At 34.9% G+C, this 11,366-nt stretch overlaps 1 pseudogene; it reads left to right on the top strand.

Annotated features, from left to right (window-relative positions):
- The first annotated feature begins 3,701 nt into the window (after positions 1 to 3,701).
- On the top strand, positions 3,702 to 4,801 carry LOC123798314 (3-ketoacyl-CoA thiolase, mitochondrial pseudogene; annotated as a pseudogene).
- Positions 4,802 to 11,366: the final 6,565 nt, after the last annotated feature.

Here is an 11,366-nt window from a genome sequence, read left to right as displayed (position 1 = left end):
TGTTGTAACCATCCATGAACATGTTTTTCTCCATTGATGAATGTGTGTTATTTTAGGATAAGAAATTTTATTCTGGTCATCTCTTTAATATTAAGATGTATCTTAGTGGTGCATGATACTCCACAGGAGAATGTTTATTGAGTGAATTAACAAAGTCATATTTTTGTTACATATTAGCTAAAGGTCATTGTACGTACCTCACCCATCCTTCAGTTTTATAATTCCTCATAGCTAGAAAAATTCCCCTCTTAAGGGTTTCCCAGGATAGTTATAGTTTATGCTTATTACCCTGTCATCCTGTCTGGTTAGGCTTCTCCTGGGTGTATCATTTTTAAGGAACTTACTTGTTAATAGTTACTTTAACGTTAAGTTGGATAGGTTGGGTGGACCTCCAGTTTGTATTTTCAGTGTAAACCGTGGTTTCATCCAGTTTAAGTCATCTTAGCTAGAAGCACTTGAGACATATTGCAGTGAATATTGTTCTCACTTTAACTGGTTATAATATCTGAAAATGAGCAGCAATAACTCATTTCTCTTTTTCTACCTTTTAGACAAAACAACCAACATTTCCCTTTCAAGAACAACATGCCCATAAAATGTTGTGCTCTCCAAGAGAGGCAAGTTGGGAAAGCTAACTTTTCTGTTGTGTAGGGAGAGGGAAGTGTTAGATGCTGTTGTGTCTGCTGGCCACTTGGTTTACCAGTATGGTGAAGTCAGCTGTTCCATGGCCTTCTATGGCCGGTGCTTGATTAGTTGAAAAGTCTATGAGTACAGGGAGTGACTTATGATCAGGCTTGATGTAGTGGTTTAAACAATATTCCAGATCTTGGTTTCTCTCTGACCTTCTCTCAACTTCATTTCCAGTAAATTGCAACAATTACCCTCAGACTTTAGGGTAGCAAGATGGTTACAGCTCCTAAATTCTTAGTTTAAGAGAAAAAAGGTAATTTCTCATATAAATCCTCCAAATTTCTGAGACTTACTCTGAATAGATAGGTTTTGGACATTCACCATTTAATATGCTATTTGGCTTGGGTCATGTGTACCCCTCCTCTGGAACAATCCAGGGGAGAATTCCCATAGAAACTTAGTAAACTGACCTCAAATAATATCTAGAGGGAGAATGGATACAAGGTAGCCAATAAAAATATCCATGACACTGAGACCCTGAAATGTACTAGATGTTCTATAATTATTACTTTTCTTTTCTTTTTTTTTTTTTTTTCCTTCATAAGCAAGGCCGATTGTGTAGGTCTGCTCCCAAAAATCTGTTCCCAAAATCAGTTTTAATCTTTCTCACTGAACTAGTTATACAGGTCAAATTCTCAGAGCAGTTTAATTCAAGATCTAAAGCCAGGCTTGTCCTATTCATTAGATCTAACATCCAGCTGTCCATAATGCCTTCTAGGGTTCCACAGGCATTATTTTTGGCTAAAAATAACAATGTACTACAGTGGACATTTGAAAAAAAGAACAGTGTGTTTTTTTACAGGATCTTTGGAAGTTTATTTTTAAAGAAAACCTGGCATATTTCATCATGTATTAAGTAAATATTGAAATGAGAATTTGTTAAAAGATTAAGTAGGGTAATTGGTTGGAAAAGAGGGGAAATAAAAATACTAGATGATCAGATAGTGTCTTAATTTACCCAAGAATGGCAGATAGATGACTGATTAAAAAATGGAAGAAGCTTATTACCTATAATGGTTCTGTCTTTCTGGAGAGAGATTTGATTGAGAATAATAACCTGAGGCCAAAGGTCTGCTGACCCCTAAGTCAGGGCCTGATTTCAAGTTAGAGAATACAGGAGAGTTCACTGGGAAACAATGTGAAAATGCTACTGGTTATCTTTCCATGGTTTCCTTTTTCTCTACTTTTTTTTTTTTTCTTTTTTAATCTTTGGAGAAACATTTGTAGTCCTGCTGCCTGTAAAAGTGATGTTTGAATGTATTCTGCAAAAGTTGCAAAGCTGGTAACTCATAAAATATTCCTGAGGTTCTCAAGTTTCACAAGATGAAAGGTTCACACATCTCTAACAAGTAACTAAAAAGGATACTGGTGTCGTGGGCACTGCACAGCAGTCTGAAGGCCCCTGCTGGATCCTGGACAGGAGCTTGAATTCTTATCAAGGACCCTGGAAGATAATATCCCCACCACGGTTATCCTTCATGGGCGTGCTTCCGCTTCATCTCCCTTACTACAGAATAATTGAAAATATGAATAAAACTGCTCTGTTATTTCTTCCTTTAAAAATAGGATTAAAATTTTACTACGAAGAGGATTTTCAGATTTATATTTAGCTCTTTTTGCTCTAGCTTGAAAAGCAGTTTTCTCCCTTCTGCCAGCACTTGTAACCAAGGAGAATGATTACCACATGCCGATGTCACTGATTGGTTGGAATGGAAAGCGGCGCAGATTGGCTTGGAGGCCTGGCCGATCACTCTGTCCTCTAATCTTGTTTTACTTCTGCCAGATGTCATTAGAGAGCAGTCGTATCCGTTTTGACTGACAGCATAGCTAACAAGTAGGATGGATGCCAGTATATTGGTTTTTGTGGGGACATACACACACATATAATAGACAAACCTTATTGTCTATAAGTTTTATATACAAGTATATATCAATACGTTTTAGACAACTAAATATTTAGCCAACTAAACAGCCAACTGCTGTTGAGAATTCTGTTTTCTAGTCTTAATCTTACAAACTACTGTGCAGTAGTGTCGTAGGGAAAGGATGTATAGGGGAAAAACAGCAACGACTACTACAAAACCTGCTATCTAATGAATAGGCATTAAGATTTATGGTATAAAGCTTTAGAGAACTTACAAATAATTACAGCCCCCGCAGATAATAAATAAAATCCTTAGTAATTAAGCAGACTGTATCTTCATTTACAGAACGCACAGAAGCTCTCTTGTCTTCGCATAAATAATCTTTGTGATTAACTGAAGGTTTCAATTCCCTTTTGAAAATGTACTGACTGAAGTACCATGACTACTAAGCACCTCTCTTCTGCTCCACACCTTTTGGACCTCCTCCTTCTCCTGATGAAACTATTGCTAGATATTACAGATGAGGTCTTAGGATGTCTTTTTCAAAGATGGAACACAAATCAGCAAACTACAGAAAAGGGTTTCCTTCCATCATACAGTGGTTGCATATGTTTTAACTTGAAAAAAAAAATTAAGGTAGACATACATTTGTTTATGCTTCCTGCTTTAAACTACTTCAATTAACTGACCAAATAATTATCTCAATCAAGTAAGATAAGATGGTTCCTATTATAGAAATAATATGAATTTGGCATAAAACATCTCTTTTTAAGTATAACATGGTAATGGCGCTGAAAATTATATTTTGATCTCAGTATTTTAAACATGTGTCTTTAATTCCTCTAAATCAGAATTTTTCTTACTCAGAAACTAAATATAAAGAAAATTCCAAGTGCAAATAATAACAGGGGAGGAGAGACTGACTTTATATTTGCCAAGATTTTGGAGGCATGTTAAAATTACCTACAACTCTTGGTGTCATATATAAAAATCCATTGTCTATCCTAAAGTCACATATAATAAATGATAAACCTTATCGAAGCCAATTGACTCAAATGATGATATTCTCCCCAGAATTTGGAAAATTCTGCTATTAAAGATTAATCCCATTGTTTTGTAAGTCTTTCTGTTATGAATGAGAAATAAATGAATCCGAGCTTCGATGTTGGTGAACAGATGAAAGCTTCTGGAGCGTGGTGTGCCAGGAAGGGCATAGAACCCCCACTCCCCACCTCTCCATACCTTGGGATATGCCTGTCTTCCATTTGTCTGCACTTGAGTTGAATACTTCATAGTAAACTGACAAATGGTTCTTCAGATACTATATACTCTGCCTGGCATGTTGGTTTGAGTATGGGTATCTCAAAAGAAACCTCAGCTCTCACCCGTTAATAAGGTCTGTGGCTCTGTTTTCCAGTCCATTGTGAACCGATACCAGGAAGTTTGTATTTCAGATGCTGAAGCTGTATTGTATGGAGGAGCCGAAAACATGAACTGGGTTCCCTACTGTGTCAGAAACACGTGTTCTATAACCAAGTTTGGAAATGCTCTCAAGCTGGAAGCGTCTTCGTGAGCAACATTAACAGATGAACATGTCCAATTTCCCATGGGAATTACTGCAGAGAATTTTGCTGCAAAACATAAAGGTAGCAGAGAAGGATGTAACAAATATGCCCTGTAATCACAGCAGAGGTGGAGAGCTGCCAGTAATGCTGGTTACTTTAATAATGAGATGTTACCTACTGAGGTGAAGACAGAGAAAGGGATACAGGCAGTGCAAGTAGATGATCCTGCTGGGCTCCAGACAAGCCTGGAACAGTCAAATAAACTTCCTCCAGTATTCACGAAAGAAGGGACGGCCACTTCAGGGAGTGCACTGGCAATATCTGGCACCTTCAAAGCTAGTGAAGTTGCTGGCAAAGAAGCATAACGTCACACCACTGGCAAGAATTATGGGCTATTTTATGTCTGGATGTGATCCCTCATCATGGATATTGGGCTTGTCTCTACTGTCAATGAGGCAGTAAATAAAACAAGACTGAATCTTAAGGAGATGGAAATGGTAGAGGTGAATGAAACTTTTGATCTCTAGTACTTAACAGTGGAGAAGATCTTGACCCAAGTAAAACCAATGTGAATGGAGGAGCCATTGCTTTGAGTGAGCCATTGAGAGGATCCAGATATAGATTATTGCATGTCTGGTTCATGAATTAAGATGTGGTAGTGGAAAATATGCTTCCAGATGAGCTTGCTTTGGAGGGGTGGCCAGGGTATGACACTCCTCATTCAGACAGAGCACAGCCTGAGGAGAATAAGGATCCTGCCAAGGGCCTCTGGTGCTTTACTTGGCCAGGCCACATAAAAACAGATAAAGATGTATTTATCATAATAAGTGCACAGGCCAGAAATAAGGTTTCTCAAATTTGCACCAATGAAATATGCATTTCTGAACTAAAATATAATTGTAGAAGGCCTTAAAAGAAATTGTATCCTTGTATAACCACTATGCATGGTTTAGATAATATGATTAGAAAGAAATTGAATAAATTTTGCCTTAACTTCCAAAACTAAGTAAAAACATAAATAAATCAATAAATATCTCCATGAAGAATTCTCAAAATTTTATATGATTTTTTTTTTTTTACACTTTGTATTTTACTATGTAACCTTCTGTTAACATTCTTTAGTAGAAGCTAGTGAGAAACAGCAAACACCAGGCATATTGAACCTATATGCCAGGCCTTAGTGATGCTAGAAGCTTACCTAGCCTCACAGGTTTTTGGGTCTCCTGTTGAACCTAAATTTTTTCACAGAACCTGAAAATTAGATAAGACCACTCTGTAACTGTGATGGATAAAAACACAAATGAGGCCACTCTGTAATCATGTGTGAGGTTAGACAAAGCATTGTCTAGGCAGCAACATACCAAATATAACCCTTCCCCAGTTAATATGAGCAACTGCTGTTTCTTTCTTTTCTTTTCATTTTTTCTTTTTTTTTTTAAAGATTTGATTTATTTATTCATGAGAGAGAGAGAGGCAGAGGCAGAGGGAGAAGCAGGCTTCCTGCGGAGCAGGGAGCCCAGCGCGGGACTCAGTGCCAGGATCCTGGGATCGTGACCTGAGCCGAAAGCAGATGCTTCACCTACTGAGCCATCCACGTGTCTGCAACTGATGTTTCTTAATTAATTATAACATTGAGCCTCACTTTAGTATCCATTCCATAGATAAGATTTTTTGAGCTAATCATAGAATTGCCCCCCCTCCCATAGTAGACAAACCAGGCTGAAGTTCTGTTTCCTAAAAACTCTTCACCCAATAACAGCCAAAACCTAAATTGTATAGTAGGCTCTTTTTAATACCCTCTGTGGTAGTTAATTTCATGTATCAACTTGTTTGGGCTAAGGGATGCCCAGATAGTTGGTAAAACATTATTTCTGGATGTGTCTGTATAATCCACCTTTCTGTCTGTCTCTCTCGTCCTTTTGGTTCTGTTTCTCTTGAGAACTCTAACACACCTTCTTACCAAGACACTGCACATTTCTCCATGCCTTTCTCGCTGCGAACAAGAATAAACCCAGGTGTTTTCCTGATGGTCTTTGGCTGATGAGCACTAACACAAAAAAGAAGAAATAGATTGCAAGCGTTTAAAGACTGGGTTATAGTGGGGAAATATATTATCTAAATCCTAGAGGAATGCAGTGCAGGAAGATGGAAATAATAGGCAGCAAAGATCAAATTTCTCTGCTTCTAGAATATTACATAGTACCACATTAGAGTGTATTTTGACTTATTGATTGAATTATCCAATTCAATAAAAGTATGGTGAATAGATGCAGGAAAGCTGTTTCTGTTTGCTCTGTTTAAATTACAATTAAGTTTCCAGCTGGAGATCTCCAAAACATAGTAGAACCCTCGCAGGGATGGTATTTGCCTTGTTCTATTTTGGGATTTTTTAGCAACATCACCTTATAGCAACAGCTGTTCAGAGTGCTGAGATTGGTATGAATTTTTCTTCTACTGCTGGCAAGTTGAAAAGCTGTAAAATATTTTCAGTTCATTTCAGGTTCAGGTATCCCTAGGAGCAATTGTCTTCATGAAATCAGAAGGGAAGGTACTAAGATTGTAAAACAGAGATTCAGAAACTAAATGCAAACTGCTGTTGGTTGGAAACTCCAACTGGGACTTTATTGCCAAACACCAGACATTAGAAGATCAGTAGCTAAATTAGCCAGAGTAAACATCCTGAGGTGTAAAACTAGTGCCAGCTCACTGAGCTAACAGTAAGACACATGGGTTAGTAGTAGGACTGAGGAAAGACCTAAATAAATATGGACAAATTCAGTATCTGTTTCTGTATTGAAGGACATGGTTTGAAAATATACACACACACACATATATATGTGAAAAATAAATTAAGTTACATAGATGTAGAATAGAATTTTTGGAATGTTTTTTTCTCTTGATTAGAAATAAATGTAATTTTAGGGCTTAAAGGAACCTCATGAAAATTATTGTTCAGATAATTCATCTTAATAAGCATACAAGGAAAATTTAGATCTTCTATGGCATTATTTATTAAAATGAGCACATATTACTACATATTTCTCCTTTTCTTCTTTCCTTTCTCTTTTTTATACTTGGTATTTTCTTTTTAAGTCCTCAAATTTTAAAATGTTTACTGTTAAAGTGTACATACCAAAAATTGCAAAAACCACAATTTTATACGTGATGACTTTTCCCAAATGAACTTACTTTTGTAACCAACACTCAGGGCAAAAGATAGAACATTACCAGCACCACACCTCCCCATCCAGTGACTGTATTTTTTTTCTAGTGACTTTGTAATATCTAGAATACAATTACTTTTAAAAAAAAATGTCAACCCTGCTGAAACCAAGGTGGATAACTATGATAATAATACTATTATACTATAGTAGCAGTTAATATAGTCTGCATCATCTCTATTCAATGAGATGAATAGAGATGTATGAATATAAGTCTTACAAGGTAATTGAAATTTCAAGCATCTGAATTTTAATTTTTTTAAACATTGAATTTTTTTCAAAACTGTAGGCCATGATAGTGAGTTTGAACCTTATCCCAAAAGCAGAGGAAAGCCACTAAAGAGATTTCTTCAGTAGAAAGGCATCAGCACACTTTTTTAAAATAGAAAAACAAGATTGTCATGCCAGTGGATGGTACATTAATAAGAATCAAGTAGGATTAGAGTCCAGAAAAGCAACTTAGAAAGTAAGGAATTAATCCACTAGATAAATTTTAAAATTTTGAATTAAGGATGTCCCAGTTAGGTTGAAGGTAGTAGAAAGTATGTAGCAATAAATGAAAAGAGGATCAATCATGTTTAAGTGACTGATTTAATGAGGAGATTCTGGGGGACAAAGTCAATCTCAAGTTTTGTCTTAATGGATGATCGTATCATTAATAACAAGAAATATAGAGGAAGAAGTGATAGCTAAAGGCTCATTTATTTTCCATTTCATTGTAGAATGGAAATCCTCCTGACTTCCCTTTAATTTTCTTTTTCTTTTTTTTTAAAAGCTAACAGGACAGTTACATTATAAAATCCTTCACAAGAAAAGTATCTTACCAGAAAAAAGAAGATGTGATACACACACACACACACACACACACACGCACACGCGCGCACACACACACACACACACACACACACACACACACACACTGGAATATTACTCAGCCATCAAAAAGAATGAAATCTTGCCATTTGCAACGATGTGGATAGAACTAGAGGGTATTATGCTAAGCGAAATAAGTCAGAAAAGACAAATATCATGATTTCACTCATCTGGAATTAAGAAACAAAACAGATGCACATAGGGAAAGGAAAGAAAAATAAGTTGAAAACAGAGAGGGTGACAAACCTTCAGAGACTCTTACCTATAGGAAACAAACTGAGGGTTGCTGGAGGGGAGGTGGTTGAGAGGATGGGGTACTGGGTGATGGTCATTAAGGTGGGCACTTGATGTAATGAGCTCGGGGTGTTATATGCAACTGATGAATCACTAAATTCTACCTCTGAAACTAGTAATATACTATATGTTAATTAAATTGAATTTAAGTTTAGGGGCGCCTGGGTGGCACAGCGGCTAAGCGTCTGCCTTCGGCTCAGGGCGCGATCCCGGCGTTACGGGATCGAGCCCCACATCAGGCTCCTCCGCTATGAGCCTGCTTCTTCCTCTCCCACTCCCCCTGCTTGTGTTCCCTCTCTCGCTGACTGTCTCTATCTCTGTCGAATAAATAAATAAAATCTTTAAAAAAAAAAAATTGAATTTAAGTTTAAAAAAATGAGGAAAAATAAAGTTACTAAAAAAAGAAAGAAAGAAAAATGTATTCGACCCAAATGTTGAGTCTAAATAACCAAGGGCCTGTTTCTTGTAATATTTGCATTTTTTTTTTTACTTAAAGTTGCTTTATTTTTCAACACCTTTAAACATTTTAATTACTAATGAGTCATTTAAATCTTCTTAAATATAATTTTTTCAAACTTTTTTTTTTTCCTATTGACTGAGAGTTACTGTGTTTTACCAGAATGCAATAATTCACTTGTTTCCTGGTTATCTAGGACTGATTATTTCTAGATGACTTCTATTTCCCTCACCCTAATTGCCTGTATTTCCTTTTCTTTTACTATTTCTTATTTTCTTCCATATGTTCATATATCTGCTTCTTTTCTTTCCACCATTCCCAGCTGTTAATGGCCAAAGAAAAGGTACTTTTTAACTTCTCTCATTAAATAATTCCCCTTGTTGCTTTATTTAGGGAGAGTTGAATGTTCATTTTATTAGCACTTTTTTCACACACTTGATAATATTCAGGACTGTTTATTTTTGATTGGAGTAAATTTCTTTGCAGGTCATCTTAACACAACTATATTATCTGGGATGACATTTGCTTGTCTTGTCTCCTCTGTAAAGTGGCGCAGTTGGTTTCTCAATTTGTCTTTCTTGATCTTTGTTTTTTTTTTTTTTGAAGTAAAAATCAGTTATTCAATAGGGTATTTGTCAATGTGTGTATCTTATAATTTTTCATAATTAGACTTATTTTATATGTTTATAGCAGGAGTGCTCTAGGAGTGACCTTTTTGTTCTCAGTAAATGAGAAAGATGAAAATTATTCTGGTTTACCTCAGTATTGGTGGTTAAGGTGGGTGGTATCTACAAGGTTTCTTCAGCCCTTAATTACTATAGTTTATTATGTAACCTATTAAAAAAATAGTACAGAGATATTTTGAAACTATGTAAATATCTTATTTCTCATCAAACTTTTACCCACAAGTATTATCAACCATTGATGACGTTCTAATTATATATATATATACATATATATATATATTTACACATATGTATTTAACAATATATATGCTGTTATATATTATTATATATAAATATTTATATATTTATAGTATAATTATATACTATATTATTTACATAGAATAAGATATAAACATCTTATTCTATATAAATATATTTAAATATAAATATATATATATTAGCTTTCTATTGTAAGGAGAGCTTTCTCTTTGCCTGTTTCTTTGTTTATATCATTATGGACTCATAAGTTATTATTTTATTCAGGAAATTAAATTAATTGCTCCTTTTATTTATATTCAAATTATCAATTTGATGTTCTTATCTGTCCATAGTGATGTGTCTATCTAGGCCCACTAAACCTTGGGAACAGAAGTCAGATTTTTTTGTATTTCAAAATGATCATAAAGTGCATATGTAATATATATATTGAAGAAGCTGGATGGACACATATTCTGGCAGTTAATTACATGAATATTCAAACTAAATGTGATTAATAGAAGCTACATATATGATATCATAGTTAATTCAAATCAGATTTTGCCATAAAGTTCGTTAGGGAACTGTTTGTTTTTCAAAGATTTTGGAATTTCAGAATCTGAAATTCAGACTAGTTGTAAAATGTAGAATTTGAATATGATTATGAGATTCTCTTAGGATTTAGACAAATTAGATTAATCTTGGATTATATATTAACTTAAAATGCATATAGAGTTAGATAGCATTCAGGAAAATCCATTAATAAAGCGTAAGAATTATTTAAGATAATATCTATGGAAACCCAATAAGACTATTTTTATAGTAATGGCTATTATACATGAAATATAAGAGGTTTATTTAGAGTAAATATTGTTTAATCAGTGGTGACATGATATAATAATAATACCATCCTGGAGAACTTGTTATGTGTATAAGATACATAAACTTGTAAAACTTCACATATTAATCTACTAAGAATTATCTGAGAAGTGGTTCTGTTAGCAATAAAAAGCAAATGTGAGAATTTTAGATGAACAATTTACTGAAAGGAATTCCCTCTCCAAAGATTTGGTAAGAAGAAAACACAGTAATAAAGAAAAGATATGTAGGGACATATTAAGTAAACTAAAACTAGTCACTGACCCCTTTAAAGTACATTACTCCCTAGTTCAAGGATAACACTTGATAATTTTCCTCGCCATCATCCTGCTTTTCAGTGAGGTGATATTGAATGAAACCACTGACTGCAAGATGAATGGAAAATTTTTGTTGCCAGGGAAACCTCTACTAGGTGTTGTATGATCTTCATGTTCTCCCTTTTTTTTTTTTCCCCTCAAAGCAGCAGTCCCTTGATTCTAGAAGAAAAGGATTGGGACTAAAGTGTGTTCATATAATGAGAATATATTTCATGTAAAATATCAGTACCCTAAATAAAACTATTACTATTTTATAGTGTCTGGTAATATGTAGCATAGCTGCTA

Source organism: Ursus americanus, chromosome 1, assembly GCF_024610735.1.
Source record: "Ursus americanus isolate L20-20 chromosome 1, mUrsAme1.1.p, whole genome shotgun sequence".
NCBI lineage: Eukaryota > Metazoa > Chordata > Mammalia > Carnivora > Ursidae > Ursus > Ursus americanus.
The sequence above is the reverse complement of the archived record's forward strand: the minus strand, read 5'-3'. Positions and strand labels throughout refer to the sequence as shown.